The following is a 23,298-nucleotide window of genomic DNA, read 5'->3' as shown; positions in this document are numbered from 1 at the left end:
TTTTGAAAGATAAAATTTCAAGTGTTAGCAGTACTAGGGTTCAGCTTGGCCAAAGGAGTGAGGAATTAGAAGTTAGAATGTTTAAATTCTAGTTCCTGTCAGATGCTACATAGCTGCAGAAATGTAAATATGCCGCTGGATCAAGATGGTTGTAGTTTGGGCCAGTAAAATAGAGAAAATCAGGGATGGAGAGATGGTTCTATGGATACGTGGTTTTTCTCTCTCATAGGAACAGAGTTCAAGTCCCAGCACCCATAGTGAACAGCTTACAACCAGGAGATCCAGATTCCTCTTTGCATCCTCATGTGGCATACTCATACAGACATACATACACATAGACACATAGATACACACAGATATATACAAACATGCACATACATACATACATACACATTTACAGATAGACAGACATATACATACAGATACACACATAAACATACATATATAGACACAAACACACACAGATACAAACACAGACAAACATAGATACACATACAGTCACACATACATGAAATCAGACACATATACACACATATATACAGACAGACAAAAGCATGAAGACTGACACATACACACAGAGACACATAGAGACAGACAGAGATACATAGAGACAGACATACACAGACAGACACATACAAATAGACACACACACACACACACACACACGAAGACAGGCACAAACAGACACACACAGAGACACATACAGACAAATAAAGACATGCATGTAGATAGACACAGACACACACACACACAGATACATACAGATAGATGCAAACAGATACATACATATACACATACATATATATATATATATACAGACATACAGACACACACATATAGACAGACACACACACATGAAATCAGACACATATACACACATATAGACAGACACATACACACAGAGACACATAGAGACAGAAGTGCAAACAGACAGACATACACAGAGAGACACATATAAATAGACACACATACACACATGAAGACAGGCACAGACAGACACAGAGACACAGACAAACAGAGACATGTATGTAGATAGACACATACAGCCACAGATACATACAGATAGACACAGATACATATACACAGACATACACACACACATACATAAAGTAAACCTTAACAATTATGATCATCTGGACTGCTGAGAGGATAAAATATGTGAAGTTAAGGATGGTTTGGAAGAGTTACACGTGATCTACAAAGTATGCTCTTGTTGTTTGGAGGAAACCTTAGGTCAGAACAGACTGTGAGAAAGAAAAAAAAAAAAACCACTCCCAACATGACCAGAAAAGAGCAGGAAATGTTGTGTTAGCTTTATGGCCAGCATCCAATGTGAGTCCTATGTGATCCTGAGGAAAACAGAACTTAGAGGTCCTGTATGCATTGAAATGTTTCCAAAATCACTGTCTACCAAGCACACATGATCTTGTAGCCTTTAAAGCACCACTAAATTAATATTATGAGAATATTGGGATGGGGATGGGCCCATTAATAGTCTAAATGTTCTTTCTTTACAAAGCCTCTCTGCAGGATGTATGGCCCTGTTTAGATGCATTTAAAAATAAGCACGCCAGTCCTGGGTTTCAGAATTACACAGCAGCAGCTAGCCATTTAAAGACTCATTAATCACTGGCCTAAATCCCAGAGTGCCCAGCCATCCAAATTAATGCCTGATCTCTTGGCTGGAGTCATGAAGTAGACTGTCAAGCCAGACATCCTGGCTTTCACATGATAGAAATGAGAATGTTATGTAACTTTGAATACATACATGTAAGCTTAACTGAATTCAAGAAGGAATTATATGTCACAGAGAGAATCTAACATGGAGAGAGGAGTGAGCATAACGCATTGCTTAGTAAACAGCATCAAAAGGTTTTTAAGCCATGAAGATTAAATTATAGTCACACTTAACTTACACATGTGCCTCACCCCCATGCTATCTTACTTCCCTTAAAGAGTGATCATTGCTAATGCTACATGGAAAACTGGCTTCTTTGACAAACTAAGGGATGAGGTGGTAGAAAAAAAAAAACATTACCAATGTTTGGTGTCTGACTTAAAGAAATCTAAAGGGTAATTGAATGTAAGTAATTTTCAACTAACTAGCAAACTGTACGAACCACTCTGCATAAGGATTGATGCTTTTCTAGATACCCCATCTGCTTGATCATTGCCTTTACCTGTTTGTTCATTCATTCATTCATTCATCTATCCATTTATGTATATATGTGCACTGAGGGTGAGTATGCACATGATGGAAGAGGACGGTCTCGGATATTAGTCTTGAAGTGCCATCTACATGTGTTTTAAGACCAAGCCTCTCACTGGCCTGTCTTTTCAAGTAGGTTGAGCTACCCAGAAATTCCCAGGGATCCACCATCTTGCCTCTCCCACCCCAGTACTAAGGTTACAAGATTATAGCACCAAAATTTGCTCTATTTTTTTTAAACAGGGAACCTGGTGATCAAACTCAGGACCTCATGCTTGCAAGGCAAGCACATTGATGACTGAGCTGTCTTCCTAAACCCCTCCATGTACATGTGGACAGGAAATGCTCGGTGAATTGATGAAATCAGTTGCATAACTGTAGGCAATATGAAACAGCTAAAAATAAGGTTTTAAAACAAATAATGGGAGTTCTCTGAGGCTAAAATAGAACTTATTTTTATAGTGGTTTTAAGGTTTTTAAGCACCCCAATAAAAGAGTTTTCCTAAATAATTAAGCAGTTTTAGAATCCAATGTTGATTTCTTTACAATGCTATTCCTATGGGTGTAATGGATGGTCATTTAAAGAGAGATAATATTTTGTAATGGTGATAGTCTCAGCAAAGTGACATACCACTTTGTGACTTTGTAAAGCAGAGCCATGAATTTATCCTGCAGATTGTTTAATTATTAATTTTTCTAGCACAGTTTAAACAAAGAAAATAATGGAAACTCTAGATTATAGGAAATTTGTAGTTCCGGTCAAATATTGAGCTGAAGCACAGCTGGAATCTACCCTATGGTTTAATAATTCAATGTTCACATTTAGAACCATTTAGGTGGTAGTGTGGAAATGTTCTTCTTTATCCTTAGATAATACAGGAATATTTACAAATAGAGAAATTAGTATAGAATTACTTTTTAGACATACTCTTATATGTAGCCCCAGCTTATCTGAAATTCACCATATATAGACTAGGATGACCTTAAACTCACAAAGATTTGCCTGCCTCTGCCTTCTGAGTTCTGGAATTAAAGGCATACACCATTGTGCCTAACCTTACAGGTAATTATTATAGTTTTTAAAGTTCCAATGTAATTGAATTTCATTAGATGAAAACATGTCTTTTATGAAAATACACACACAAAGAAAGGAAAGTAAATGCGAACAGACACATGTGAACAGATACACGCCTGCTTCATTATTCTCAATTGGTTATTGAGTACTTTCATATCCAATACCTAGTCTATTGGTACTTTAATAATACCCCAAACCAATGATCTATTAGTCATGGTTCTCTGAAGGAACAGAACTGGTAGAGTGAATATATTTGTGTGTGTGTGTGTGTGTGTGTGTGTGTGTGTGTGTGTGTGTGAGAGAGAGAGAGAGAGAGAGAGAGAGAGAGAGAGAGAGAGAGAGATTAGATTGGCTTACAGGATGCAGTCCAACAATGGCTGCCTCACACTGATGAGGCTGGGACTCTTAAGGACCTGATAGCTGCTCAGTCCCTGAGACTAGACAACTCATCACTTCTAATCTAGCAATGAAGGACTGGGAAAATATTAGTGAGCTGCCAGGCCTCCATCTGTGCTAAACATCCAAAGATGTTGGTTCTAACATTGGTGAAGGAACGCAGCAGCAGGATGGTTTTGCCTGTGAGAGTGAGGACACGTAGGCAGAAAGCAAAGTGTGCTCCCTCCTAGTCTTTTAGTCGGGCTGCCACCAGAAGGTGCACCCACATTTAGGGAGAGTCTTCTTGCTTCAAATAATCTGAACAAGGAAAATCTCTCTCAGGAGTGAGTGCCCAGCAGCCTGCATTTTAGTTCATTCTGTCAAGTTGAAAACCATAGTTAGCTGTCACAAATAGGAGACACAGGGTAGAAAGGTTTGATGAAGAGAGTGTATTGCCAGGGAAAATCCAGTGGGTGTGGCATTTGCTGTCACAGGCTAGGATGAGCATCTGGGAGAGTAACACTCAGACAACATCTGAACCACACACAGGACAAACTGGGGCTGAGGTTTCTCTTTCTTTTGCTTGTCTCCCTCCCTCCCTTTGTTCCTGCTTTCTTGGCAACTCCTGCCCTCAGAACCAGGGCCTGAAGCCAGGGCAGCAGCACTCATATACATATATGTGTGTGTGTTTGTGTGTGTGCATGCATGTATGTATATGTATATGTATTTGTGTATGATGTATATGTGTGCACATATGTGTGTATACATATGTATGTTTATGTATGTGTATATATGTATGTGTATATATATGTACATATACATATGTATATGTATACACATGTGTGTGTGGATATATATGGATGTTCTGCTCTGTTGGGACTGTTTTACCAAATATGCTCTGTATCCATTCAGAAGGAAAGGAGAAAGGGAAGGAAGGAGAAAGAAATGAAGAGGAAAGGGGAGAAAAGAAGGAAGGAAAAGGAAAGAAAGGATTTCAGCCTTCATAGTCCTATCTTATTGTTCACTTTAACAATCACACTACTCTTAGAAAATTTAACTTTTTAAAAGGAGAAAAAGGATAGAATGCTTTGTCCAGAGTTATGGTCATTTACAGGAATCAGACGCGTTCAGGGTAGAACAGTGGTAGATTACAGAGTTATTTAGAATTGGAGCCCAAAGTAGGATTTGGGGTTTTGTCTACATTTCCAAGAATCTTTCTGTTTCATGATTGTGTAATTATATTCTTATGAAAGATTAAAGAGCTATATTATAAAGTATGTAGGAAGGATATTTGCCAGGCAATTTGAATACCTTGCCTTCAGCTCTCTCGCTCATGTGTATCCGAGTTCCTGTATAAATCAGGGCCACATTTTTTTGAGACACTTAGATGTACAGAGCAATTTTAAATGATCTTCACAGAGCAAAAAGCATTTAGACCATATTTTTAGTCCAACAATTTTGCACTATAATATTTTGTGCTAGTTAGTTAGTGTCCTGAGAGGCAAAGGGCAGAACTTTTGAGTCACACCACTAAAGAGATAGCATGTTCTGCAGAAGGTTTTAAAAATAAATAAATAAATAAATAAATAAATAAATAAAGTAAATAAATAGGAAGAGAAAAACAAACGCAGGCCAGCAAAGCCAGAGCTCTGGATACTAATGCAATCAATTTCGAGTTCACACCACTTTCTTGCAGAAGGCAGCAGGTAAGGCATAGCTAAGCCACAACCTATTGAATGTGATGTCCCACTGAGGGGGAAATTAAATGTCTCCTGTCACACACCACCTGGGTTGGCTCTGATTTACCTATTAAATATAAAACTTTCCCTCTCCAAGTAATAGTTTTGCAAGCAATAAATTGTTGGCAAGGAAAATGTCGAGATTTCGTTCTGCCCACAATCTTTCCCTTTTCCTTATCGTGAGCAAACGTCTCTGCTGATGTCCTGTTCCGCTGAAGAAGTGGTAATGGCATGTGTATGTCTCTGCTGATTCTTTAATAAAAACACACAGGGTTGTATGACTTTCTGTTCAGAGGACACTGCTGTTGGCTATCTTAACTTGGTGAGCCACTGGACTGGGAAGATAGACAAGGGTGCATGAATTCTGGTCTATTTTAGATTTAAATTTCAATGGCCTTTTAATAATTAAGAGGCATCAAAAGTCTCACTTTTCTTCTCTACCCACCTCTCTTTCCCCACCCTATCATTCAAAGATGTGAAAGTGATTTATAAGCCCAGTGAACATACAACTAACATCTGGGAATCCTGAATTTCTTAAAAGATAATTTTTACATTGTTCATCATCAGTATATTTTCTCCACAGTACTTGATGTAACACTACCAACTCTAATGATATTAGAATGATAACATTTAGCTTTAGAATATTTCCCTTGTTAATTGCAGCTCTGGCCCCTCTTTCAAAAGATAATTTATATAAATAATTCAGAATGTCAAAATAAAATGAGTTTGACGGTGAATGTTTCCCTCAATGAACACTGGAAATTAGACAGTGGGTGTGAGGGTGTAACTTATTATATTCCCACAGAGGGCAATTTCCATCAGCTGCTTGGTGATCAGGGATATGTCCGAATCAATGGAAAGCAGGCTTGAGTAATTGGTACAGAGGGGGAATTGAACTTCTGTTCCCGCTGTGAGCTGTCTGTCCTGGTTCAGCAGTGCAGTGAGGTCACCCTAAGAGTCCTCCACATCAATTCCAGCCAGTCACATCAATCGACACGCTCATTAAGCTCCCACGAGGCTGTTGAAGATGGAGAAAGAGTCCTTAATCTGCACCCCTCATGCCAGCTTCTCTTCTGTGACTTCTATAAAACAGTGCCTTGCTTTGACTAGGAAACATTCCATGAATTCTGAACTTTCTATATATAGCCTCAACTTTTTATTTAAAAAATATCCTATTGTTATAAAATACCTACAAAACACAGAAAATGAACAGAGAAAATTATAAAACCTATTAATATTCTCATAGATTTTTCTTCTGTATTTTGTACACAGATAATTATGTCTGTATACATATGCATGTTTTATGTATGTTTTATGTACATGTCTTATAGAAGCATGTACTTCAAATGTAATATCTGTTTTATGTAATAAATCATACCCATGTTTCCATACTAAAAAGTATAAATCTACATAATTCTAAATTGCTGTAGTAAATTCTGTTGTTTATATATTACAATGTATTTGGCCAATCCTTTATTGGTAGACATTTTCCAATCTTTGACTAAAAGACATTCATATGCATACAGTTTTCCTTATCTAAACAGATACTTAGTCATAAATAAAACTTTTACCTATGGGTAAAATCAATATGCCACAGCATATGAACACTTTTTATATTTTTATATTTCTATTTTGTACACAGGTTCTGGGAAGAATGTCAGGGACATGAAACAGTTCATGACTTCTGATCCCTCAAGAGGATCAGGAACAACATGACTTAGGTAGTATGGAAAATAAATTTAAATAGTGTATGAGCTGGATAATTTTAAATATAACCTTGCTTTGGGTGTTAGCCCTGACTTTGGGGATTTGGTCAACAATCCACATTTCTTGTATTTCAGATGTCATTGTAATAACCAATCTTGGCAGTATCACTGCTCTGATTCTTTTATTGCTGCTGCATAGACAGGCAGTGTCCTCTGGACCTCCAAAACCCCCAGTTATTACATAGCACCGCAGTTCTAAATTAGCCTAATTATCACTGTGAAAATTTATCAACACCATTCAGTTTTGAACTTATATTTCATTTCTTTTTCTTTATTGCTTTAACTTTGGGTTGAAAAAAAAAACAGTCAGTTAATGATAATACCATGAAGGAAGCATAACTTGGTAGGAGAAGAGAGGGTATAATAATTGGATCTCTTATAGGAAGTGTGGTTAGAGTAGGGAAGGCTTCTTGGAACAGATAGTATTGAAGAAGAGATGGGGTTAAAGGAGAGAAGTAAGACATGGGAATATCAGGCAAGGGTCATCATACAGTGAGAAGAACTATTGAAAATATCCTACATTAGAGGCATTTCTGGCATTTTAGGAAACATCAGGAAAACAGTATGGCTGAAGTAGAAGTATTAGCTCGACATGAGATATTAAATATGAAGACATAGAGTAAAGATGTTAGGTAAACAGATATGGTCCTGTACATTTTAGAGGGAGCTTAGAACATGTGATAGTCAATCTGAGTGTCATATATGTTTAGAGGTACCACTCTAGAAATTGTTGTGGGGTGCAATTGAAAAATGAATTAAATGTGGATATATGTCCATATGTATAATACATATAAGTATAAGGAGTTGATGTTTGTTTATGTTCAGGTCCTGGTAGACACAGGCACCAAGACAAGAATAGACATGTGTATTAGTTACTTCTCTGTTGCTATGATAAAATACCATGATCAAAACAAATTAATGAAGAAAGACTTTATTTTGGTTTATACTTTCAGGAGATGAGAATTTATCAGGAGACATGGCAGGAAACACAGGCATGGTTTCAAGATGGCAGGATCAAAAACCTGAGAGATCGCATCTTTAACACAAGCAAGAAACAGAGGGAGAGAAGTGAAAGACAAGAATATGTGCTACTGCAGTTATTTTTTTCAATGTTCAGTTTCCTTTAATGAACCCCCATTTCCCTTAAAGGGTGAAAGACATGTTCACTTGAAGATCCTGCCTTAAGTGACAGCTTTGCCCACGTGCTGGAAGGCCCCTCCCAGGAAGAGTACTCTCGAACCAGGGTCTGCGTCTCCTTGCTACCAGGATCCAGTTTCTATCATGTCTACGACTCATAGTCCACCTGCTAATCTGGACTCAGTGGAAAGGCAAGCTCTTGGCCTCGGAAGATCCAAAGGCCAAAAATGGAGCTGCTGTTGTTGGTTCCAAAGAGGATAATGCTAGCAAAGGCATTCTTCAGTTTGTCCAATCGCTGAAACATTCCAGTGATGAGGTTGCAACTCATGTACGTCTGGGTGAGCTCCTTGGGAAAGCGGTACTCAGCATACCACAGGCACCAGCCATCTTTATCACAGTGCTCCCAAAAGTATGGCAGTGCCACAGAGAGGGTATCCTCATTGGAGTCCTTATGCTTAAACTCATCCAACACAAAGCTACTCTTGGGCAGGTGAGTGAAAGAGGCCTTGGCCTTGGGCTCAGCATCCAATGCCTGCTCGCACTCATACATCTCTTTCTCAGGAGCTGGGCAGCTGCCTCTTTTCCTCTTTCTGCTCAGCCTGGGGCCTCTGTTTCTCTTCTCGTGAACCCTTTTCTTTCATTGGGGTATCCTTCTTAGGCTGGCTCTCTACAAACTTCTTAGCATCAAATTGGGCCATTTTCTCACACAGCTTCACCTCCCCCAAGATGGCCCTGAACTAGGGCTGGTTAATGCAGATAAGGAACCATGGGTTGGTATTGGGGAAGGCCTGGTGAAAAGAAGGGTGAAGACAACTGTGATATCAGCCAGTGTCACTTGCTCACCCACCAGAAAAGTCTGTGTCTTCAAGTGAGTGTCAGCAGCCCCAGGATTTGCTTCACTGTTGTAAATTTCTAACCCAAATATGCCCTGGCAATGAAAATAAAACTCAGTTAATATGATTACATGCTGTGTGCCTAGATTGGGCACTTCTACCGCTACTCTACCATCTTCCACATCTATGAGACCCCTTAGAATTTGGGGTTTCTCCAGGCCATCTGCTTTTGCTCCACTTTTCTTCTTCCTTCTCCTCTGTGCCCTCTCCCTCTTCCATTTTCTCCTCCTTCTCTCTCCCACCTTCTGCTCCGCATTCCCTTTCATCTGCCCAATCATCAGCTCTCCTTTATTTTACAAATTAAGGTGGGAAGCAGGTTTACAGGAAATCACCTGAGTGCTGACTCATTCCTTGTTCAAAGCCCCTCACAGGAGAATAGAATTAACATCAAATATAATTAGCCCCAGGGCTATCCCCCTTTCTGTCCAATTAAAAGACTGTTTTGTCTCAGATATAATTGAACATAATTATTTTGTAATTTATAAAGTACAAGAGCTAACACCCAATCCATCATATTTGTTAAATAGAACCTCTGTCATCTATCCTTACTTAATGGACTATAGTTCTGCACCTGGCTATGTCTTGGTTTTAGATTGCCATCTGAAAACCATCCTCTCAAATCTGTTCCTCTCAAAGTAAAAGGCCTAGGTTAGCTAGGAGACTATGTAGGTTTTCAATCCCATTTGAAATCCAAGAATGACTGATATTAACTGAAAATATATAGGAAGCCTAACACAGCTTCCAAAACTTAGCTAATTTATAGAGACCACTGATCACTTGGGCAGTCCCTTACTTCAACATGTTGGAGCATCAGTCTTCAGCCTACTGGCCAGGGTCATCCGACAGACTTAGAGAAACAGGAATATTAAGGACTAGCCTACTCTGTCTCAGCAGAACGAAGCTGTCCTAGCCTGTAATTGTGTCCTTTCTTTGGACAGTATTATGTCTGTAGATGAAATGAGGCAAATCTTGCCTAGTGGCTCTTTTGCCATAACTGTAGTAACTCAAAAATGTTCAGTTTCTTCTTTTAATCCAAAACAGGTAAAGCTGTCAGGAGCAGACTATTCTCAACAACAAGTGAATAAATAATCATTAAATGTCACATTCAATGGACTTCTGACATTTTTAAAAACAAACTATAAGAAGTAATCTAGACTGTTATGTTAATTACTCTTAGCCATTTCTAATCAAAATAACTGAAAACACCCTAACAATAAACTCAGCCATGAATTTCCTATTTGACCCTTAACTCACAGGCTTAAATATCTCAAATTTGTTCATAATAACAGCAAGAAAAGGACTGGGTCCAAGCCCTGTACTTCAAAATTTTTAGTATCAAAGAAACAAAAAACAAACTATAATAACCACCCCAGCCCCAAAGCTTAGGGAACTGGAATGAGGACTCTTCATAACTTCTTCAAGCTGGATATGGGTGTTGGGATATTTTTGAAGGGAGGGAGAAGAGTAGGAAAATGGGGGAGTTGGTTGGCCTTAAGAAGGCCACACCAATGATTGTATTAGTCTCTGATGGTGTGTCCATCAGATCCAGATCCAGATGAAAAACCAAGACATCAGGAGTTCAGGCAGGCCAGTTCAGCATGTCTGATGATAAAATTCACCAAGCTGTATATTCAGTAATATATAAATCTCAAAACAAAATTTTAGTATCATCAAGATAACCTTTTTGTTTGATTCTCTAGAATCTAGTTCTCAGGGGGGTCTCCCGCTACCAAATCTGATCCATAGAACTCTGGAAGGCGTAACTACCTTAATCACCTTTTCCCCAAACCAGCAAATCCTTCAGCCGGTAACCAGGAAAACCTGTAGCTTCCCCCTCTGCCCCAAAGGTACAATAAAACAACCACAATACTCAACAATCACACACATTTTAGCCTATTTAGGCCTTTCTAATTTGTCATGTCAGAGTATTAACCCAAAATTCCCATGGAGCCCACATTTAGACAGAATATGTGTCTCCTGCAGACTTCACCATACCATGTTTAAATCAATTGATTCACACTTCTATTTTCCTTTCCTTTTTCCTTTCCTTTCTATACCTGTTTATAAGAGGCAGATTGTCAAGCCAGGATTTAAACCCAAAATTTTCATGGAGCCTACATTAGACAGAATATAAGTATCCTGTAAGACTTATTAGAGCAATATATCTTCATACCATCTTTAAGTATCAAAAGGTTATATTTCTCCCTTTATATCAATGAATTACCTGGTCTGGAGCCCTTTGTACCTTTGTCTCCCAAGTCTTTATTCACAGTGAGTAGCTGAGGGTAAAAAGACCCACATTGTCTATGTCCCTGTTTGGAGGAGGGGGAGGCAGGATAGGGAGCGAAGGATATGGGAAGCAAACACAGAAAGGCTCTCTCAGGCGTAGATGTCTCTCTGCCATTCTCTGTAGGCCCCTCAAACCCAGTCAGCTTCAAACCCACAGTGCTACAGCCTAGGTCACTGCCCAAGCCCCATTCAGAGGTTGGGGGGCAGTGAATTTTTATCTCAGGTTAGTTGAGTTCAAATCAATCCGTTGGGCGTCATTTTGTTGCAGAAAATCTCCAACTCAAATATGCTCCGGAAATGAAAACACAACTCAGTTAATACAATTACATGCTGTGCACCTAGATTGGGCACTTCTACCACTACACTACCATCTTCCACATCTATGAGACCCCTTAGAACTTGGGGTTTCTCCAGACCATGTGCTTCTACTCCACTTTTCTTCTTCTTCCTTCTCCTCTGTGCCCTCTCCCTCTTCCATTGTCTCTTTCTTCTCTCTTCCCACCTTCTGAGCCACCTTCCCTTTTATCTGCCCAATCATCAGCTCTCCTTTATTTTACAAATTATGGTGGGAAGCAGGTTTACTGGAAATCACCTGAGTGCTGACTCATTCCTTGTTCACAGCCACTCACAGGAGAATGGAATTAACACCAATTATAATTAGCCCCAGGGCTATCCACAACACCTTACCACCTCTTTTGCATTTTCAGTGGCCTGTTTGTAGTGGTGCAAAATGCCTATTGTGGGGAATACCCAGGTGCTAGCTGGAGGGATGATGTCTCTGTCAGCCAAGCTCACCCACTGCACCACCTGAGCTGCTGCCTCTGGCACACATCCCCGCAGCTCCTTTTTACTTACATAATAGGAGATGGCGCGGCTCTCAAACACACAGAATCCATCATGACCCTCAAATGCTGGAACCTTGCAAGTAGGAAATTTTCAGAGAAATTCAAGGGTGTGATTGGTTTGGCCAAAGTGGAAGTAGGGTGCTGCAGAGAGCACGTGGACCTGAGCCCTGCTGTACTGAGCAAAGATGAGGGTCTTGAAGGCCCTCCAGTTTTCAGGGTCCCAGCTGCCATGGTGATTCCACAGAGAAAGGGGGTGGGGCGAAGTAAGCCCCGAGGACTCTACTATACTTTTAAGAGTGATAATGGGTTCTCTATACCAGCTAGCTCCTAAAAAATGACATGTAGATTACAAGATTTGTTTAATAGGCTTTATGGCACAGTGGCTGAGCAGTTATTAATCTATTCTGTTCCTCTAAGTTCATCTGTCTACCTCCCAGCCAAAATCCCTGAGATACTTGCATTTTGGTATTGGTCTGGCTCTCTCTGCTCCAAGTTTATTCCCACAGTGGCTCCTGGACCCATTCCTTGTGGCAAATTCTCCCTTCCTTCTCTCTCCTCCCCATCCCCTGGCTGGGATCAGAAGTCCAGCTCTATTTTCTCTTCTGCTCAGCCATTGGCTGATCAGCTTTTATTGACAAGTCAGAATGAATGGGAAGCTACTTAAAATAAGCATCACAGTGCCGTGTCTGGGTTGTAATCAGATACCGGGGCAGAAAAATCAGCATTTGAATAAATACAAGGATAATCTTTATATACCATGCACAATAATCTTAGGACTACAACTATGGCATTTCAAAGCCCACCACCAGGGATCTATTTCTGCCAGGAAGGCTGTAACTCCTAAACCTTCCCAAACAGCGCCACCAGCTGGAGAACAAGTGTTCAAATACCTGAGCCTATGGAGGACACTTCTCATTCAAGTCACCACAGGTGGTGATGAGTCTCAACTGGGGCAAAAGGTATTCACTGGAACATCAAGCTCAACTCCAGATCCTCTGCTGGGCTCTGAGCACCCAACGAACAATGTCATGATGACCTGAAAGCTGTGAAATTGGAGTCTAAACAGTGTCTTCCATTGTCACAGAGTGCTCTGTGTCACTGAACATAATCTAGTGGCCTTGGAAAGACCATGAGCAAAGTGGTCTCTGGCTCTGCTTAAAATGGAAACCAGTAAAGCTCTCTATTTTGTATGGAATTTTCTAATTGAATGCTTCATAGTGTGATGAGATTAAATATGATTGATTTTACATAATCACTTAGCAGTGGATTGGTAGGTCAATGGATGAATAGATGGATGATATTAAAGTCTTTCTTTATTCCATATAGAAGACACATTGCAGACCAGCCAGACCATAAAGAAATAAAGATCCTAAGGAGGGAACAAGAATTAACAATGTCAAGGAATATGGAAAAGAGAGGAGCAATACAAATGCCCCCACCCCACCACCCTCCTTTCTCACACACATTGAAGCCAGCTTAGGGGCAAAGGTCATTTCTCCTCCTGGGTAGTTAAGACTGTGGTTCTAAGTGGTTCTAATATGTCTGATCTAGGATTTTTCTAACCAAGTTGAGGCTACATGTCTGGCATCTAAAAACAGGCTAGTATATTGTGAAATGATAAGATCCTGGCTGGACATGGCACCATACACTCAATGGCCCAGAACCCAGAAGACTAAGGCAGGGTGTTTTTGAGGTCAGCTGGACTAATTAGAAAGCCGTTGCCTGTCTTAGAGTTTTCTTTTAAGATGTAGGCCCGCTTTGTAAGTTATTAAAGCAGAGTGATATTTTTCAATCATAGTGGCTAAATGTTTTCACAGTTCAGACCTAGCAAGACCATTTATGGCCCTGCTTCTTCAGAACTGGATGCTTTGTCATTAATTTTCTTTTCTTTGATTCCAACCTAAGTTATCTCAAGCATAAGTCAGCAGTCCTCAGGATAGAAAAGATAGGAAGATAGATCTACAGTATGCAATTGAGTGCTAGCACCAGACAGCCTGCATTTGAGTTCTGGCATTACCACCTTCCAACTCTCTTTGTGCCAGTAAACCTGCTCTGCTGTGCAGTCCACTTGCTATGTAGGTTAACCCAGTGTAGACCAGTTGTTGTTGAAAGTGTTAAAAGATGAAGCATGAAGAGAGCTTTGAAACTGACCCCCCCTTTGCAATTTATAAAGTTTACAATTTTGTAAAAGTTGCCTAGAAGTAGTATATATTTAAACTATATATTTAAAATGCATACTATATATTTAAAATTCTACCCTCTTGAATAGTCTACCCATTTCTCTGAGGAGCTTGTTCGTTTTGCTCCTTCAGAACATTTTATTGGATTATAGGAGCTGGCGGGAAAGCTTTGTTGACAATGCACTTGCCCTGCTGCCGCGATGACCTAAGTTGAATCTGCAGAAGCCACATTAAAAGCCACCATGTGCACTTGCTATTCCTGATGTGAGGAGATGAAAACAGATAGATTCCCGGGTGTGCTCACTGGCCATCCAGTCTAGCCTACTGAGGGATGTTCCATTTCAGAGAGATTCAGTCTCAAAAATAAATAAGGTGGGATGAAAGACACAGAAGCTGTCCTCTAGAGTTTCACACATGAGCACACACACATAGAGGAAAGGAAGGAGAGAGGGAGAAAGGTATATGGAAAAAGAAGAGATAGAAACTTGGCCAAATGAACTTTGATCCTTAGCTTCAGAGACTTGTCCCCAAACATCACAGTAGCAAAGCTAGTGAGGGGAAGCACACAATACCACCAGATCAGGATCATGGTCTCTAGATCACACAGCTAGCTGTCTTTCTGTCACTACTGAGATAAAACATTCCAGGCTCATCTCCCTACATGCCTGGCATGCAGGTGATACTGTGGACAGATATAGCTCATGCCTGAACGTGGTCCAGACAGTTCCTCCCACTTCCTTGAAGAGCAAAATTAAACATGCATTTTTCATCTTCTATTTGTGTTTTGGAGTCCACCTCAATTGTGCCAGGAAGACCCCTTAATACAAGTTAGCTCCACCTACCACAGGATTATCATTCCATGTTCATTCCTTATCTAGATCAGCCGACAATTAACCTGATCTTCCCCAGTTGCTCCTCCCTGTTCTTAAGATTTGCTCTTTATGTAGCTAGGCCCAGACTTGGTCTGGCTAGGCTTTGGTTTGGGTTTTGTTTCATTTATTTATTTACTTGAGGTTTGTCTATATTAGTTTCTTCTGTTTAGTTTTTGTTTGGTTGGTTTTATTGTTGTTATTGTTGTTGGCAATTCTACAGCTTGAACCTAGTGCCTCAAGCTAGATGCATGCACCGAACACTGAGCCACTGAGCTACAGCCCTTATTTTTAGGGTTTCTCTGTATAGCCCTGGCTGTCCTGGAACTCACTTTGTAGACCAGGCTGGTCTCAAACTCAGAAATCTGCCTGCCTCTGCTTCCCGAGTTTAAAGAAATTCCATAGTAATTTCCATAGAGGTTGCATCTGTTTCTATTTCCACTGGTAGAGTATAATGGTCCTTCTTTTTCCACAGTTTTGTAACACCTATTTTTGTTTTCTTGATGATGGCTATTCAGACTAGGGTGAAATGGGTCTCAGTGTAGTTTTGATGAGCATTTCCCTAATGGCTGAGGAGGACAACAACTTTTTTTCCATATATTTATGAATATTTATATTTCTTTTGAGGACTGTCCTCTTAATTTACCAGTTTCTTGAAGGATCACTTTTTGGTAGAAAATTTATAATAATAAATAATAATAAACAGGGGCTGAAAAAGTGGCTCAGTAGTTAAGAGTACATACTGCTCTTGCAGAAGATACAAATTTAGTTCCCAGCACCCATAATCAGCATCTCACAACCGCTTCTAATTCCCTGATGCCCTCTTCTGCCTACATGGGCACCTGCACTCATGTACACATACCTTCGTTCATATCATTAAAGAACAAAATTAATCTTTCACAAATGAAGTAAGAATATTATTAACATAAGCATCTGTTCAGTTAAAGTCTCTGGATTTCTGGGTTTCTGAGGAGAGAGAAGTTTGTGAGCACACAGCTCTTTCATAAAAAAGTAAGTGGGTCTGACAAAGACTGGCAGAGTGTCTCCCTGCCAGAGCAGCTGTGCACCTGCTGCTGAAGAGATGCTCAGCCTGGCGAGCACTCTCTGCCCTGCTCAGCTTCTCTGGGGGACAGCCATCTAATCTCCAAGAAGACACCATCCATCATTATCCACGGGTCAAAATTTCCAGCGAGGCTGGAGGAAACATTTTGATTAATGCCTGCATGGTGACCTGGGCAGGGACTTGTGATGGGAATGAGGTAAGCAATAATTGTTTTAATAACCTTGGTCACTTCGCTGCTTCTAGTTCTTATTACAAACTCTAAATTTATTCCACACTAGTAAAACTGGGTCTAGATATGTTATTATGATTGAGGTGCTGTCTCCTAGGAACCAGAGTGGAAGAAAGGATACCTGAGCCGCTGATACAGAGTACAATTTGGGTTTATATAGCTTGACTTTTTCCCCCTGAGAATTCAAATAAAACTGATTTCATTTGCCTTGAATAATGACAAAAGGAAGGACATCTAGCAGATTTCAATAGACTTCAAGTATTCAGTAGATCCTCATCTAAACAGTCCTGAGATCATGGTGGCAGACACAAGAAGAGAAGTTGGAATTCTTGATGAAATTATTTACCAGCCCAGAAGATTCCTGAGAGACTTGGAAGCTTGCTGGGCTAAGTCGAATAGAGCCACGAATCTCTCAAGCAGCAGCAGCAGCATAAACCCTTTAGTGTATGAGGGTAAGCAAAGCAACATGAATCCTAACTGCTTGTGCCAATGTGTAACAATGGTTGGTATAGGGCTGGACAATGCAAGCACGGGGACCTCGCTTTGATTCCCAGAACATACAGAAAAACTAGGCTCAGTAGCATGCAATCATAGCCTGAGCACTGGGGGAGGGGGGGGATCCCTGGGGTTTTCGAGACAGCTAGTCTAGTTGTACCAGTGCACTTACACACACACACACACACACACACACACACACACACACACACACACACAGAGGGCAGTGTAAGAACCATGCCATTATTCAATGAGCAAGGCTCTTCCTTCAGTGGTATTTATTCCTCCAAATTAGTCTAACTTGGTAAAAAACCAGCAGAAAATAAGCACGAGGGAATTTTTTTTTTCCAAATTTGAGCAGTCAGGACTAAGGAAGAGCGAAGACATTGTCATAGAGCAGCCTGGGGAGATGTGACAACCAAGTGCAAGGTTGTGCCTGGACTGCATCCAGAACAGAACAGGAAGTAGAGGAAAAGCTGGAGAAATCAGAGTGAGTCGGGGTTTAAGAGGAAGCAATGAGCCTGTGCAGGTTTAATAGCCAGCAAAGCGCCTGCGCAGGTTTCTTACTCTGCCAAGTATTCCTGCGCAATAGTGGATAAGAGCAACTGGGAGGTTTGGTGACGAGTACATGGGGCTCTCTCCATACTTTTTTTTTTCCCCTGCAATTTTCCAGCAAGCAATTCAAAAACTTTTCTGAAGTTATCAGGCTTAGCTGGAGCTGATATGAGCGCCATGAGCTGTCATTCTCCTGGACTCTGGAGAAGAACTCCCAGTCATTAGTGGAAACTGTTACCATGTGCCAAGATACTTGGTTTGTTGGGTTTTTTATGCAATTTTTTCTTTTTACTAATATGGTATGTTTATATCCACAAATTTGTTGAAAGTAGCAACTTGTTGTTCTATTTGGGAATACATTTGGGCACGCTAGTAAGGGAAGACTTGTCCATGCTAAGCAAACAAGCTGTATTTCTAGTGCCTGAATTTAATTCTCTTAAGCGTATAAAGCAATGACTCTCTGAAGGCCCTGGGTCTAACTGTAAGAAATGTCACTAAAGAAGGGTATTGTGAGGCTGGAGAGATGGCTCAGAGGTTGAGAGCATGGATTGCTCTTCCAGATGACCTGAGTTCAATTCCCAACAACCACATGGTGGCTCACAACCATCTATAATGGGATCTGGTGCTCTCTTCTGGCATGTAAGCACATATGCAGGCAGAACACTATATACATAAAGAGACAGAGAGAGAGACAGAGACAGAGAGAGGGGGGATATTTCAAATGGCATTATCCTCAATGCTCTTAAGGATGTGAACATCCATCTACTTCTCAATCTAAGGGGGAAACAAAAGTCCCTCTCTTAAGGTATTTATAGAATCCGTATTCTTATCAGCTCAAGCTTTTACTAAAAAAGGAGAAGAAAAGAGAGAGCTACCACCTTCTATTTTCTTATTACAACACTAAAAATTCTGTAGCACAAAAAAATAGAAAAAAATGATGTGCTTGTTTAGAATGAGTGAAGAACATTGCTTCAGAGAAAAGCGTGAGTCTATTCAGAAATACCCCTGCGTGTGTGTAATTGCAAACCATTTTGCAGAGTAGCCTCAGTAACAGAATAAGGACCCATGCATAGTAGGAATTTCCACACTCTGCGCTCAATGCTTGTTCCCAACTTTCATGTGAAAGAAACGGGCGCATGGGCTGCCTCTCTTTTTAAACCTCTGGGTACTTAATTTCCTAAGTCTAGAGTAACCAATGCCTTTCCACTCTAAGACGAGTTTAGCATCCACCTTCTGATCCAACCAGCCTTGCCCACTGCCAAGTCAAGAGATTTAATGAGATCACTCAGCGTGTGGGGAAGCCTCTGTGCCAGGGGAGGAACACACCCAGGAGAGCTGGAAAACAGGGAAGGAGTATTTTGATGTTACAGAGAAGGCAGAAGTGCAGGTGGAGAATGAAGGAGAAGAGGCTCTGACAAGAGACAGAGACTGGCTGATCTGGAGAGTCAGCCACAGAGCAGGTCACAGGGGCTTTGCAAGACGCAGGACATGCACTCCTAGTTGGTGTGTGCAGAAATGAATTCTAGGTCCCCACCCCACCCCCTGACCCCAAATCCTTTCACTGTGTCTAGGAAAATGGAAAAGTGAATCCATACTAACAAAATTTTAGCTGTTAAAAAAAAAAAAAAACCTGCTTTGGAGGTGTAAGCAAGGTGTCTATCTACAAGTATGAGGACTTGAATTCAGATTCCTAGCACCCACATCAGTGCCAGACAGGCATGGCAGCCAAGCTGTAAGCACAGCATTTGAGAAATGGAGGCAGGGAATCCCCACAGCACGCTAGCTGTCTTAGACTTGCCAGAACTGGCAAGCTCCAGGGGTTCAAGTGAGAGACCTTAACTCAATCTATAAGGCTGAGAGTGATCAAAGATATCTAACATCAGCCTCTGGTCTCCACATGCACAGCACACACACATAACACACACATGTACACCTGCTCCCACCCACGTTCTCACACACATACAAACATGTGCACACAGACGCAGCATGTACAGGAAGATAATATAAAATAAACGATTCATGTTAGAAATAAGTTTTAGTGAACATGAATGCATGAAGCAACCCTGAAGATGTCTGTTCTGGATTGTGGCTATCGTCACTTCTCGGGACATGTACATCCTAAACTGTAACTTTGGCAAGAAGTCCTCTTTCCTAATGAATCCAAAAGAATAGATAGCCTACCACACAGGTCTAAAATTAAGGGCCATAAGTCCATCTAACAAGCTGCTATCATACTTGGGCAAATATGTTTTCATGATGTAAAAATAAATGTATGCAAAGGTTTTTCTCTGTGTTACTTGTTATCAGGTCAAAGGCTTATCTTCTAGGTATTAAAATAGCAATATGTAAATAAGCAAGGTTATAATGAAAATTCTTGCTATTATAGACTTTTGATAAAAAGTTACCAAAATTACTAATTCCATTATTATAGTTATAATTTTTATTTACTTTATAATCTACTTGCAGCAATAAGGTGATTGATTTTTAAAATGATATCTAATAGTCTTCAATATACTCACATTTTAATGTATATCATCAAGAATGCAAATTAAATCCAGTGATAAATATTGCCCTTACAATCAAAAAAGTTTCCCAAAAAAGTTATTTTTCTTACTTATCTAGATACAGTTGTTAAAATTAAAGTCAAAACTACTGATTATGAGTATATATTATAGCTCAAAATATGTCCACTTCTGTACAACTCATTAAATCACCTTGTCTACATGTATAAAGAATGGTCCTCTTTTCCATGCCAGGCTCCTTGCCTGTGTCGTTGCCAATGTAGACCATCAGTGATCTCATCCACATGTAGCATGTGTAACAGCGACAGATAAGCATGATATTTATATGGGCAAATTTAACCTTAGAAACTATTTCTCAGCACTACGGTGGTATGAACCCCATGCTAATTTGAGGATGTTTCCGGGTCGGAAATTGGAAACTGAAGACAATCAAGGAAACAAGAATACACTCCATCTGGAAAATGACTTTATTATGTAAGGGTCCAGTCCACTGATACCATGGAGAGAGTTATAAAGTCACTCTGTCTGACTCTGTCCCAAGCTTTTCTAGCACTTAAAGTTTTCCTGCACTCTATACTAGTCTGTCTCCTCTATCTATGGCTGCACAAACCTACATCCTTTAGAAATGATCACCTGCTATTTGAGTAGATGGGAGAGGGGATGGTGATTGTATAACAGGTATGGGAGGCTAGACTCCAAATGATAGAAGACCCACATGTTCTTAAAAATGTCTTTTGGTATTTTGATGTGGGGCATTACATGAGAGTTCCAGGATTAAAACACTGCTCATTCAAGTATAGTCCTAACTGGCTTTTCTTAATGATCTTCGTTCTCAATCATGGTTGCTCAAATCCTGTATCATGTATCATAAACCAATTACAATACATCTTTCTGCCATAACTGGAGGGGTTGCATCAGAACCACAGTTTCCAATTCATAAAATAATTCTGAGGTCCAAATTTAGTCCGTGGGAGCAAGGAAGACAGAGTGAATATCATAGTATACTTATTCTCCACCCAATTCAACAATACAGAAAGGATAAGTATCAAAGATAGTGAAACAGGGCTGGCAAGATGGCTCAGTGGGTAAGAGTATTGCCTGCTCTTTCAAAGGTCCTGAGTTCAAATCCCAGCAACCACATGGTGGCTCACAACCACCTGTAATGAGATCTGACGCCCTCTTCTTGTGTGTCAGAAGACAGCTACAATGTACTTATGTGTAATAATAAATAAATCTTTTTAAAAAATAGAGTGAAACAGTCCATTAGTGATAAGTGGCATTCGTATCTGAGTTGAGATAGCTAGTCGTTGCAGACCATTTTTCCCCTCGCCCAAACACTTAGGAAGATTGTAATTACGTGTGTGGTACTACTGGATGGGTAGGTGAATGGCAGCAACACAGGCACTAAAGGTCAATCCGCAAAATTTTAAAAATCAACAAAAGAATAAAACAGAAAAAAATTGCCCATATTCACAGCCACCAAGTGGAATACCACTCCTTCTCTCCCATTAAACTCCAAAGGCAGACCAGCCTTGCCGAGGACTCTACGTCCCATGACATTATAGGTAGAATCTTGCAGCTGGTGAAACTGGAGAAAAGTGTCACTGAGTTGAATTTCAGATTGTCCCTAAGACTAGAGAAGACTTTCAGTGACCGATGGTAATAAGAGTGCAGGCATCTGTATCTTTTCCAGAAGTAAGTCTTGGTACCCATTCCAATGCTTCGAACCCAGGATGTCCCTGTAGCCAACTGTAAGTGGGCTGCAGCTGTAAGCTGCTTAACTTTGCAGGCTAGCGCCTCTCTTGTTCTCTCAGAGGTCCTCGGGATGCTGCATGCTTGAGCGTTTGCTTCTGTATGTTATGTTCCAAGAGCCTCCAAGACAGCAAACTACTGAGATTTGAGAAATCTTCCTTTTTAACACTAATACTATAGGCCTGGCATCTGAAAACAGAAAGTCACGCTAATGAAAATATTGTCACTGTTTACTTCCTGCAACTACGGAACCTGTGTTGCCATATCGGTGAGGATGACCCTGGAGATGGTACTGAAGGACCTGTGGCATCCGTAGGCTTGTTTGCCGTGCTCATTAGTCAAGACTATAGACCAGTTTGAAGACGATGGGTGTGACAATTGTGGTGCACACTTACAAATGAAGGGCAACAGAGAGATGGTTTATGACTGCACCAGCTCTTTATTTGATGGAATCATTGCGATGATGAGTCTAGAGGGCAGCTGAGTCTCCAAGTGGCAGCGCGTCAGTAACCTTAAGCCAGTTGTATATGCTGTCTCTGTCACTGGTTGCCTGCCCCAGGGAATCATGCGGGAGCTGAAAAGTCAAGGACTGGCCTACAAATCCAGAGACACAGCAGTAAAAACCTAGCTAGGTGCAGGCCATAGCATCTTGTTCTTCACTTCTGTACTTGTTTTCTTGTGGAACTAAACGGGTGGGACCCCAAAGACTCCCTGCCCTCCATCTCAGAATCAGCAGACTCCACGAAATCAGAACACCTGGCCTTAAGTCATCTTACTTTCTCTGCCCACTGGTGAAGTGGGAGTGTCTGGGCAGATTCTCAGAGACAGTGTCAGGAGAGTAAGATGCTGATTTCCCACCTCAGTTCAGGGTTTTGCTTTTGTCTATGGGCAGGACTTTGGTTTAAATACCAATAAAATGAATCTTTGGAACAAGAAGAGAAGAGAGGAGAGGAGAGGAGAGGAGAGGAGAGAGGAGAGGAGAGGAGAGGAGAGAAGAGGAGAGGAGAGGAGAGGAGAGGAGAGGAGAGGAGAGGAGGGGAGGGGAGGGGAGGGGAGGGGAGGGGAGGGGAGGGGAGGGGAGGGGAGGGGAGGGGAGGAGGGGAGGGGAGGAGGGGAGGGGAGGAGAGGAGGGGAGGAGAGGAGGGGAGGAGAGGAGGGGAGGAGAGGAGGAGGAGGAGAGGAGGAAGAGAGGAGGAGGAGAGGAGGAGGAGAGGAGGAGAGGAGGAGAGGAGGAGAGAAGAGAAGAGAGAAGAGAGGGGAGAGAGGAGACGGAGGAGAGGAGAGAGGGGAGAAGAGGAGAGAGGA

General features: G+C 40.9%; 2 pseudogenes; one reads left to right on the top strand and one right to left on the bottom strand.

Annotated features, from left to right (window-relative positions):
• Positions 8,331-12,545, bottom strand: Gm5723 (predicted gene 5723; annotated as a pseudogene).
• Gm17822 (predicted gene, 17822) lies at positions 22,220-22,925 on the top strand (annotated as a pseudogene).

The sequence above is a fragment of the Mus musculus genome, chromosome 6, assembly GCF_000001635.26.
Source record: "Mus musculus strain C57BL/6J chromosome 6, GRCm38.p6 C57BL/6J".
In the NCBI taxonomy this organism is placed as follows: domain Eukaryota; kingdom Metazoa; phylum Chordata; class Mammalia; order Rodentia; family Muridae; genus Mus; species Mus musculus.
This window is presented reverse-complemented; position numbering and strand designations above follow the sequence as displayed.